Below are 12,599 nucleotides of genomic sequence, written 5' to 3' on the forward strand. Positions count from 1 at the left end.
TGACCAGGGATCGAACCCGGGCCCCCTGCACTGGGAGCGCAGAGTCTTAACCACTGGACCACCAGGGACCACTGGACCCTGTGGCTGATTCTTAATAAAGACACCTGGTTTTAGAACATTCATCCCCAGGGCGAATGCACTTGCAGGTATGTGGGAGTTTCCTGAAATAGGATAAATTCAAGTCAGACCTATAATAGATGTCTTTGAAAATAAGATAAATCTTGGCCACTGGAAGACCAGTTTACAAGCAGGAGCATTTGGTGGAAAATGCCATCATCCCAAGTGCCACCTCTGTTTCTGGGCTCCCTAACCAGATGCCTGAGAATTAGTGTGAAAGACACCATTTAAAGGGAAAGAGAACAGGGAGAAAGATTTTCCTCCAAATAGTCTCTTGTTTGATCACCATGCATTACACTCATCTTTTCCCCTCTAATTAGAAATGTCATCTTTATTCCATACTAACGTTCTTTCTCTTCTCCATAAAATAGAGAAATATACACCTGTCAACTGATAGTCCTGAAAATGGACCTCAATCTTCAGAGGAATAACTGCTGTCTCATTTTTTCTTTGATTTCACTGCTATTACATATGTAGCACTGTGCCTTCTGTCTTGTATACACAAGTGATTGATTATATCACTTGAATTCCGTAATTGTTCCAAACCTGTATTCTATTTACTGGCCACTTCTTCAATTTCAGGGAGTGAAGAGGGAGAAATGCAAGAGGAAGAAGATATCCCATTCAATGGTAATTTACCAGTCTGTGTGAAAAAAAGATCAGTAGTCTTGCCTTATCCTGCCTTCCCTTCTAAAGAATCAATAACACAGACATTCTGAAAACACAGAAGAGAAGAATGTAGGCTGTAAGATCTAAAAGTAAGTTCACTGGTCATTTCTTCTAAGGTAAGAAAGCTATGCCGATCTATGACTCAGGAAAAGTTTCATGGTTTGGCACCAACATCTTAACAGTGACTCTCAGCAGTCTTTACCACATGTAATATGTACTATAGGCCAGAAATAACCACGTGAAGCAGGTTCGAGTTTTTTCTTCTATCTACAAGTTTTCATAAAAACGTAAAGACTGCCTGGATGAAATACATGCATAGTGTATAGGACTATTACCATCTATTTTTACCGAGAGTACTTTTTAGTACTCTTGGCTCAGGGCTATCTTTCTCTGTGCCTATTTCTTATTTATGGAAAGCTGTCTCCTTAACTTCCCAGTATTAAAATCCCTCCAGCAGTTTTCCTATCACTCTTCAAATGTCCCTGGAATTCCACTTCTTACTCAAAGATTTTTCTTATCCAAATGGGAATGATGAAGTATGGCTGCACTTTCAATCCCACTCCTGGGCATATACCCGGAGAAAACCATAATTCGAAAAGATAATGCACCCCAGTGTTCGTTGTAGCACAATTTACAATAGCCAAGACATGGAAACAACCTAAATGTCCATCAACAGATGAATGGATAAGGAAGATGTGGTACATATATACAATGGAATATTACTCAGCTATGAAAAAGAATGAAATAATGCCATTTGCAGCAACATGGATAGACCTAGAGATTATCATACTAATGAAGTAAGTCAGACAGAGAGAGACAAATATCATATGATATCATTATATGTGGAATCTAAAAAAAGGATACAAATGAACTTATTCACAAAACAGAAACAGACTCACAAACTTAGAAAACAAACTTACAGTTACCGAAGGGGAAATGTGGGAGGGGGGAGGGATAAATTAGGAGTTTGGGATTAACAGATATACACTACTATATATAAAATAGATAATCAACAAGGACCTACTGTATAGCACAGGGAACTTTACTCAGTATTCTGTAATAACCTATATGGAAAAAGAATCTGAAAAAGAATGGATATATGTATATGGATAACTGAAACACTTTGCTGTACACCTGAAATTAATGCAAATTGTAAATCAACTATACCCCAATATAAAATAAAAATTAAAAGTTCTATTCAAACCTCAAAAAAAAAGTATGGCTGCACTTTATCCTTTAAAGAATTCCATTTAGCTTCCTTTGAGGAAGGACATGAGTTCAATGTACTGTCATTCAGGTTGGCTAAATAGGCCCCAGTGTTGCACGGGATGCCAGTCACTGTGATAATTCAGATGATCCTTTTTCCTTTTTTTTTGAGGTTACCAGAATGCTTTCATTTGGATTGCTCTTCTCTCATGAATGTACAGGGGCATTTGTTATTTTACTGATGGTAAAATTAGAGCCTAGAGAAATTAGGTAACTTAACTGTTAGTAACCGGCAAGGTGGGGCTGGAACTCAGGTTTCCTGATTCCAAATTCCTAAGCAGGTCATGACAGAGTAATAACTACAAAACTTACTAACTGGATTTCTTGAAAGGATTTTCTTAAAAGCATTTGGCCAGAGTCTAATTTTAGAGTTCAAGTGATAACAGCATTGTCACGTTTCAACTGGTTGATAACTTCTCTATGTGAAAAACATACTTTTACTGCAAGGAAGAGTTAAAATATTCCTTCCAGGGTCTTTGCTGTGCTTTAATTATTAAGCATTACTTCAAGGGTATTTATATTATGATACTGAAGATGCACACTTACCATGCACAATTACTTTCAAGGGAGGGAAAAGAAGGGGAGTTAGAATTACCATATGATCCAGCAATTCCGCTCCTGGGTATATACCCTAAAGAACTGAAAGCAGGGACTTGAACAGATACTTGTAACTCTGATGTTCATAGCAGCATCATTCACAACAATCAAAAGGTAGAAGCAACCCAAGTATCCATACATGGATGAATGGATAAACAAAACGTGGTCTATGCATACAATGGAATAGAATTCAGCTTTAAAAAGGAAGGGAGTTCTGTTATTTGCTACAACATGGATGAACCTTGAGGATATTATGCTAAGTGAAACAAGCCAGTCATAAAGGAGAATATATGATTCCACATATATGAGGCACTTAGAATAATTAAATTCATAGAGACAGAAAGTAGAATGATGGTTGTCAGGGCCTAGGGGGAGGAAATAATGGGGAGTGAGTGTTTAATGGGGACAGAGTATTACTTGGGGATGATGAAAAAGTTCTGGCAATGGATGGTGATGAAGTTTGCATAATGGTGTGAATGTACTTAATGCCACAGAAATGTACACTTAAAATGGTTAAAATGGTAAATGTTCTGTTTTACATAGTTTAATACACACACACACACACACACACACACACACACACAGACGAGACAGAACAATTAACACTAATCTGGAGGGAGGAATATACGGAAGTCTTCTCAGAGGAGGTGGTTTCATCCTGAAAGATGAAAAGAGGGTTGGTAGGCAGGAGAGAAGGAAAAGTTCCTCTAGGCTGAGGGAATAACTACGGGAAGTTGGAAGGCAAATTACAAGGTTGTATTCAAGGAATAGCAACTTATCCAGGTGACTGGACACTTGAAGGTGACTGCGTACTTGTGGGTAAGTTACAAGAGATGAAGCTTCAGTGATGAGGTGGGGGAAATCTTGAGGCCCCCTGCATGCCACACAAGAATTTGGGGCTTTATTCTGTAGGCAATGGGAAGACTGGAGTCCTTTAAGCTTGGGGACATGATCAAGCTTGCATTTTGGAAAGATACTGCTTGGCAGTTGTGTGAAGAATGGGTTGGAGGGGAAAGACTAGAGGCAGGGACACTGGTGGAGAGAGTCTGGCAAAAGCCAAGAGACAATGAGGGCCGAGCTGAGAGGACGTGGAATGGAGGGGGCTGTTTAGCAGGATGTGGAAACCAGCAGGAGGTGGGCAGTGAGAAAGCTTGTGGAGTGGAGGACAGCCCAGGCCACTTGGCTTCTCAGTGCACGGAGGTGTCTTTTCATCCACTTCCGTCTTTTCATTTTCATCCACATCGCCAGCCCAGCTGACCCACCCACAAGTTCTCCAGGTCTCCTGTCTCAGAACAAGTGCTCAGTACCCCTCCCAACCTTGACCCTACTTGGGCTTACTCTTCCCTCCCAAACCCTAAACCCCTGACTTCCCACACTGTCCTCAGCCGCCTCTCCATCTGGCAAGCATTCTGACTCTTGCTAGCTTTCCCTCCAATCTCACCCGCGGTCTTTCCCTTCCCCTCCAACTCCAGCCACAGAATTTGTTATTTATCCCTTCATAATTCCCCACTCCAGTCCTTAGTTCTGTGCTGTCTCCCTCCTCCGCCTAGACCAGTCTCTAGCCTCTGAGATAGAGGGACTTGAGCTATCCTTAGCCCAGATCAGGAATATGGTAGAGGCTGAAGGGTTAGAGATCTAGCAGCAGGGGTGAGAGTGAGAAAGAGAGAGAGAAAGAAAGAAAATGCACTTTGGATATGTTGGGTTTGATGTACCTCGTCTAATAACATCTCACAGAAGTCCACCTGCACCCACTTACTGCGTGAGTCCTTGTACCTACGCCATGCCCAAGACAGTCAACCTCAGTTTACTGACATCCAAGAATCAGAGCTGGACTCTCTCGAATAAGGGTCACTGGCTCACCGCATTCTCCTTCCTTTCTGCGCAGTATCTCCGGACAAGCAGTCTGTAGGAACCAGCTCCAGAAAGCACCAAGGCTGCCAGGAATTCAGCTATTAATCATCTTCCTCGGTGGTTCTAAAGCTCTCAGCCTGTACCCAGCCTGCCCACCAAATCTGCGCACTTGCTTGGCGGGCACCGGGAGGTCTCAGAAACACTTTAACCTACCTGTACGGTGATTGTCTTTTTCAGGTGAGCAAGGAACTCTTCCCTTTGGTCGTCACTGTGTAGGCATCTTCACTGCAGGCTCATCAGCAACCACCTACTCTGTGTTGCTGCAGTGAAACTGGTTTCTTCCATGCTGTTAAGCGAGCCGGGTCTCTCGTTTGCAGTTAGTTCACTTCTGGCTTCTGTTCAGCTGACTTAGGATAGAATCACTCTCCTGGCATTATAAGAACATGCCCAGTTGAGTCAAACAAATGGAAACCCCATTAAGTGGCAAAGGCAAATCCTGCTGCACTCTCTGATGTCACTAGGAGCAGATGGCAGAGGAATAGCTTCGTGCACCACAAGAACCTCCCAACACCACTTCCCCATGGAAGAATGGATACTCGGCCAAAAGAGGCAATGCACCAAACACTCTGGCACTACAGCTGCTCTTTTCAAAGCCAGATCGTCATTGGAAAGGACTTCTTATGAGCCCTCTGCTGCTTTTTCATTTGGCGATGGGACTAGGCAATCTCTGCGTTGCCGGCAAGGCGAGTGGCCCTCTCTCCCTCTGGCTCTCTGGCAGATGGCCATGCTTGGATCACATGGGGAAGTTGGCACATCGAGTCTGATTCCTTTGCAGTGTAGCTGCAGCAAGGATTTCCAATTAGTGATTTTGTGAGGGCTGCGGTGAGTCATAGCGCCCTGATTCTCCTGCAGAGGGTGAGGGTCTGTTTGTCCCCGTGAGGATCCTCATTACTCTTGTTCTGAGAATTCTGCAGTCCTTGGAGGACCTAGAACCAAACTAAACGCCAGAATGTGAGCCCTGAGCCTGGCAGCTGCCACTCACCATCTGGTTGCAAACTTTCACCAAACTTGCAGTGTAGATTTTTTTTGGCCCTTCTTTTGTGCAGACATCTGCCCCTTTCCCTTTCTTTCTGCTATTATTCTTTTCTTTTTTTTTTTTTTTTTTTTTTTGGCGGTACACGGGCCTCTCACTGTTGTGGCCTCTCCCGTTGCGGAGCACAGGCTCCAGACGCGCAGGCTCAGCGGCCATGGCTCACGGGCCCAGCCGCTCCGCGGCATGTGGGATCCTCCCGGACCGGGGCACGAAGCCGTGTCCCCTGCATCGGCAGGCGGACCCTCAACCACTGCGCCACCAGGGAAGCCCTCTTTTTTAAAATTTTGATTTAAAAATACTCTCATCTTTTTAATCTCATGCCTGTTATGGATTTATGGACTAATATTTTTATTAACAAATTCATGTGCATATATATATATAAAACAATAAATTGTTACCTTTTATTCAGCATTTAAGCCAGGCCCTAGGTTAGCACCTTACAAACATTATTGTATTTAATTCTCACGACAATTCTGCCCAATAAGTATTTTTGTTCCCATTTTACGGATAAGAAATCTGAGACTTGCCCAATGTCACACTGATTTATTTATTTTTTGTTCTCAAGTAGTTGCTTTATTCCTGTCAATTATTTGCTTTAATATTTACTTTATTTTTAAAAATTTATTGAAGTATAGTTGATTTACAATGTTGTGTTCATTTCAGGTATACAGCAAAGAGATTAAGTAATATATATATATATATATATATATATATATATACATATACACACACACACACACACACATATATTCTTTTTCAGATACTTTTCCATTATGGTTTATTACAAAATATTGCATATAGTTCCCTGGGCTATACAGTAGGAACTTGTTGTTTATCTATTTTATATACAGTAGTTTGTATATTCTAATCCCAAACTCCTAATTTATCCCTCCCCCTACCCTTTCCCCTCTGGTAACCATAAGTTTGTCACACTGCTTTTAAATGGTAGCACTAGTTAGTTTAACTTCCAGTTCCATGCTCTTAACTACTTACTAGGCTGCTCTGTGTGTGTGTGTGTGTGTGTGTGTATGTGTGTGTGTGTGTGTGTGTGGTGTGTGTGAGATACATAATACATATAAGTATACACAGACTATAAAGGTGTACAATAAATGTTTGTTGTTACTATTATGTATTATATGTATTTACTCCAAACTTTCAGTGTTATTACTGTACCTAGAAATTGATGCTAATTATGTTATATTCTGGACACAGATTACAGCTAAACAAATTCATATTATAACATCATGGTGGCACCTAGAAGTGGCTATTAAAATGGATGCTTAGGGCTTCCCTGGTGGCGCAGTGGTTGAGAGTCTGTCTGCTGATGCAGGGGACACGGGTTCGTGCCCCAGTCCGGGAAGATCCCACATGCTGTGGAGCAGCTGGGCCTGTGAGCCATGGCCGCTGAGCCTGCGCGTCCGGAGCCTGTGCTCCGCAACGGGAGAGGCCACAACGGTGAGAAGCCCGCGTACCGCAAAAAAAAAAAAAAAAAGTGGAAAAACTGGTAAAATCTGAATAAAGTCTAATACTTAGTTGTACCAATGTTAATTTCTTAGTTTTGATACATGTTATAATGGTTATGAAGATGTAAACATTAGGGGAAGCCTGGTGTAGGGTATATGGGAACTCTCTGTACTCTCTTTGCAATTTTTCTATAGATCCAAAATTATTCCAAAATAAAACATTTATTAAAAATAATAACAACAATATTATGGATATGAAACATCATCGATACCTTTCTCTTATGGCTCCTCCCCAGAGGTAATCATTATCCAGAATGCAGTGCTTATCATTCAAAAAGCCTAACAACTATCCCTTCCCAACATCCTTACCCCCTGGTAACCATAAGTTCGTTCTCTAAGTTTGTGAATCTGTTTCTGTTTTGTCAATAAGTTCATTTGTATCATTTTTTTTTAGATTCCACATATAAGCAATATCATACACTATTTCTCTTTCTCTGTCTTACTTCACTCAGTATGACAATCTCTAGATCCATCCATGTTGCTGCCACTGGCATTATTTCATTCTTTTTAATGGCTGAGTAATACTCCACTGCATATATGTACCGCATCAGGGAGTTTGGGATCGACATGTACACACTGCTATATTTTAAATGGATAATCAACAAGAACCTACTGTATAGCACAGGGAACTCTGCTCAGTATTATGTAACAACCTAAATGGGAAAAGAATTTGTAAAAGAATAGATTCATGTATATGTATAACTGAATCAGTTTGCTGTACACCTGAAACTATCACAACATTGTTAATCAAATATACTCCAATATAAAATAAAAAGTTAAAAAAAAAAGCCTAACAAACTAACTGCAAGTATACAGAACTGTTGGCCAAGAGCAGCAATTTTTAAAGATTGCTTTCTTTTCAATTTTTTTTTTCAGATGAATGTATTTGCTTATTTTTTTTCTCTGAAGTGTAGTTGATTTACAATGTTGTGTCAATTTCTTCTGTACAGAAAAGTGATTTATATATATATATACATATATATATATATACACACACACACACATATACATTATTTTTGAAAATATTCTTTTCCATTATGGTTTATCATAAGATATTGAATATAGTTCCCTGTGCTGTACAGTAGGACCTTATTGTTTATCACTCCTATATATAATAGCTTACATCTGCTAATCCCCAAATCCTAGTTCATCCCTCCTCCAACCCACTCCCTTCTGGCAACCACAAGTCTCTTTTCTATGTCTGTGAGTCTGTTTCTGTTCATAGATAAGTCCATTTATGTTCTATTTTAGATTCCACATATAAGGGATATCATATGGCATTTGTCTTTGTCTGACTTACTTCACTTAGTATGATCATCTCTAGGTCCATCCACGTTGCTGCAAATGGCATTATTTTGTTCTTTTTCATGGCTGAGTAGTATCCCATCGTATATATGTGCCACTTCTTAAACAAGATTTCTTAACGCCTTTGGACTTCGGTGAGAGGTCAGGAAGGAGGTTCCTCCTAGAGACCCTGCCCCTCCTTCAAGCAGTAGCACTGCTCTGAGCCCCTCCCCTTCATCAACTCACTTCCATCCTGACCAGCTGCCCAGCCCACAGCCTTGGTCCCACCACAGACCTCATCGAGGAGGCCACCTGTAGGCCACTGCCACTGCCCCCCTGCAGTCCCTTCCCCTCAACCTTTCCCTAACCAAATTTCTCTGAGTTTTAGGACACAGGAGGACACATGAGGACCTCTGAGAGTTGCCAGTCTCTATTACAACCCAGGCCAGTAGACAAGAGCCCCGAGGCTCAGCCCTTTTCTATAGGAGAGACAAGAGTCATGCCATGTGGCGTGTTCTAAATGGGAGAACTCCCACTGAAAGCCCGGGAGGCTATTTCCTCAGCACTCAAACTGTGCACCTGGACAACTCTCCCCCTCCAGCTGCCCACACACACAGGGTCCTGCACTGGGACGGGGGAGGGACAGGGCTCTGAGGGCCCCTTTCCTTGCTTCTGAGGCCAAGGTATTTCCCTTATGTCTAAAGGTCATTAGAAGGGCGATAGCTCTGAGACCTCATTCGTCTGTTTATTTAAAGATTCCATTAATTAAAAAAAACAAAAAGGGGGGGCTTCCCTCGTGGCACAGTGGTTAAGAATCCACCTGCCAATGCAGGGGACACGGGTTCAAGCCCTGGTCCGGGAAGGTCCCACATGCCGCGGAGCAACTAAGCCCGTGTGCCACAACTACTGAGCCTGCGCTCTAGAGCCCGCGAGCCACAACTACTGAGCCCACGTGCCACAACTACTGGAGCCCACACACCTAGAGCCCGTGCTCCGCAACAAGAGAAGCCACCGCAATGAGAAGCCCGCGCACCGCAACGAAGAGTAGCCTCCACTCACCGCAACTAGAGAAAGCCCGCATGCAGCAACAAAGACCCAACGCAGCCAAAAATAAATAAATAAAATAAATAAATTATAATAAATAAATAAAGATTCCCCCAGAATATTGCTAAGCAATAAAAAAGAACAAAATAATGCCATCTGCAGCAACATGGATGGACCTATAGATTGTCATACTGAGTGAAGTAAGTCAGACACAGAAAGGCAAATATCATATGATGTCGCTTATACGTGGAATCTAAAAAAAGGAGGGGTACAAGTGAACGTATTTACAAAACAGAAGTAGAGCCACAGATGTAGAAAACAAACTTATGGTTACTAGGGGGTAAGGGGGGTGCGGATAAATGATAACCAAATGATAACCTGCTGTATAGCACAGGGAACTCGACTCAATACTCTGTAATGGCCTATATGGGAAAAGAATCTTAAAAGAAAAAAAAAAGAAAGAAAAGTGGATATATGTATAACTGATTCACTTTGCTGTACACCTGAAACTAATGCAACATTGTAAATCAACTAGACTCCAATAAAAAAATTCTTTTTAATTATCAAAAATAAAAGCAAAAAAAAAAAAAAAGATTCCCCCTTCATGTTTATAAAATGGTAACTGTGAAGCTAGAGATTCACAGAGGCCCTCACAGAGGAGCCATAGACGTCCTGCCAAGTAGGACCGGTCAAGGCTGTGCGAGGCTGACCAGGAGAGTTAAGAAAGGAGAAGTGTCTGGCCAAATTCTCTGGGGAAATAAATAGACTTATCAGTTGTCCTTTGACCTGCAGATACTGTTCTTTTGTCAGGAAAAACAGACCATACAGTTTTTGGATTCCTGAAAGGTAACCCGGGAAAGTGGGAGGAGTGGCGCCTCCTACGTTCTCCCACACTCGTTCTCCCACACTCGGGCCATCTACTGCTAGATCCTGAGGCAGAAGGACAGCAGACATGAATTACTGGTCTGTGCTTTTTCTACAATGAACACAAAAAAGAGAATATCTAGGGGGAGTGGGAATGGGGAAGAAGGAGAAGGGGAATTCAGGCTAAGGTGCTTGCTTACCTCACTTCAGCTTTTAAGGGCTGACAACCCTAACCAGTAAGACAAGGCTACTTGTGTCAGCACTGAAGTAAATATCTGAGGTGATAGGTCTTTGTTTTCTCTACGAATTCACCTAATTTCTTTTTAAAAAGTCTACAAAGCATACTGGATTGTGAAATTCGTTTCACACTACGGACACCTAGAATCACAAGATTTTAAAGAAGGATCATTGTGGATTTTAGAGTGAAATGTGATGGTAAGATACATAAAGCTAAGTCATGAAGTTCTACGTTATAGAAAAAAAAAAAAACACGTTCACAGGTTTCTTAACAATCAGGACCATCATTGTTTATGTTTCCAAGTAGAAATGGATTTTCTCACTTCAGGCACTGACGTGTGGTCCTAAGACCTGTGAGCCGGAACGCCTGAGTTCTACCCCGGTCCTGCTGACACCAGATATTTCACCGTACATGAGAAGTGAACCGCCTGTATATGATCGCTAAGAGGCTGTAATCAATGTTGTTCATAAAGCTGGAGAGCAAAGTGGACAAAATCCACATGGCAAGTATACAGAGATTACATACACAACGTAATGATGAGGGCACTGTGATTAATAATGTGAAATGAGAAGTGTTGCTCTCACAGATTATTAGCAAAAGAAATTCTCTCCAGAGATGATGAATGTTGAAATTGGTTGAATACTGATGGGCCCTTCAGCTTCTGAACTGGAACGGTCTGTGTATTCTATTCTGAATGACTTTCAGAAAAGGAGTTTAAACAACTTTCCCACGTAATTGTCTCAATGTCTAAATGAGCCTGATGGTGAGAAAGCTATTCCTTTCATTTACTCCACTGCTACCTTTGCTCTTAATCCCATGAGGTGGGGCAAAAAGGGCATGTATTTAGGTACGAGCCTGTCCTGGCTGTGCTACTTCTTGCTTTGTGCGTGAACCGGAGGGAGGGAAATGACCCTCTGCTCCCAGTTCCCTTGTCTATTAAGGCACCAGTGAGAAAAACAATAATGCTTAGAGCTAGTGTCCATGCAAAGCACTCTATACAGAGACAAAAAAGCTGATGATTATCATTCTAGGGTGTCATATTTAGAAAAGACAAGTATTAACATGATAAGATTTTAAGCAATTAATGCACTGCAATTCAGTTGCAACCACATGGAAGAACTGCACGAAACATAATGTGAAGTGGAGGAAGCCAGACTCAATACAGAGGGGCTTCTGGGGGCTGGGAACATTCTCTCTTGATCTGTGTGTTGTTGACACGGGTGTGGTCAGTTTGCGCTCACTCATCCCTTCTGAGCATAGGATGTGTGCCCTTTTCTGTACGTGTGTCCTTCTTCAACAAAAACTGAAAATTTTTTAGTTAGAAAAACTAGATACCGTGGATAAAAAACAACAGCAACAACGATAAGAATCTCCAGATTTCGCCATCTTCCAGAGACAGTGAAGGCGTTCCGAACAAGCCTGCCCAAAATGTGCCACTTTGGCACATGGATTATTTTGAGCAGAAGGCAATCAAGACACAGCAGACTCGAGGAAAACTCTTACCCCCCTCTTGACTACCTAAAATAATTTAGATCAGGGCCTGGCCCAGAAAGAGAGCTTGTACCAGAGGTAACTTTATATCTGAAAGACCTACTATACGGCAGGGCGAACATCTAATGGCCAGACCTCTGCTCTTCCTATTGTCCTGTGAACGGCCCTCCTCCCCTTTGAAGCCCCATCCCATTGTAGTTCCTTAGCTCTGGATGGCATAAGCGCCTCAACCGCCCAACTTGCCCCAGGTCTCACTGTCTTTGTAGGGCTCCTGTATGGTACGTACACAATTAAATTTGGTTTTCTCCCATTAATCTGCCTTATGTCATTTTTATTGTTCAACCAGCCACAGAACCTAAGGGTTAGAAGGGAATTTTTTCCTCCCTGACAATAGCTACTCTAAATATTTGGATGTAGATCCTTCCAGAATGTTTTCTCTCTATATAAATATATATTTTGTGAAAATGAAATCACATTCTACATCTTTTGGTAACCCAGTTTTATCACCAGGCAATATACTGTAGAGTCCATGCAGTAATACTGCATGTTATTAACTGCATAG

At 41.8% G+C, this 12,599-nt stretch overlaps 1 long non-coding RNA gene across 3 annotated transcripts; it reads left to right on the top strand.

Moving 5' to 3' along the window:
• Positions 1-492: 492 nt before the first annotated feature.
• Positions 493-12,351, top strand: LOC132507055 (uncharacterized). Of its 3 annotated transcripts, none has more exons than XR_009536031.1 (3): positions 493-875; positions 4,535-4,737; positions 11,869-12,351. It is a non-coding gene; the product is annotated as an uncharacterized LOC132507055 (long non-coding RNA). The 3 variants fall into 3 exon arrangements; XR_009536033.1 differs by lacking the exon at positions 11,869-12,351 and adding an exon at positions 10,874-11,031; XR_009536032.1 differs by lacking the exon at positions 11,869-12,351 and adding an exon at positions 6,806-7,247.
• The last annotated feature ends 248 nt before the right edge of the window (positions 12,352-12,599 follow it).

The sequence above is a fragment of the Lagenorhynchus albirostris genome, chromosome 16, assembly GCF_949774975.1.
Source record: "Lagenorhynchus albirostris chromosome 16, mLagAlb1.1, whole genome shotgun sequence".
NCBI classification, from domain to species: Eukaryota; Metazoa; Chordata; class Mammalia; order Artiodactyla; family Delphinidae; genus Lagenorhynchus; species Lagenorhynchus albirostris.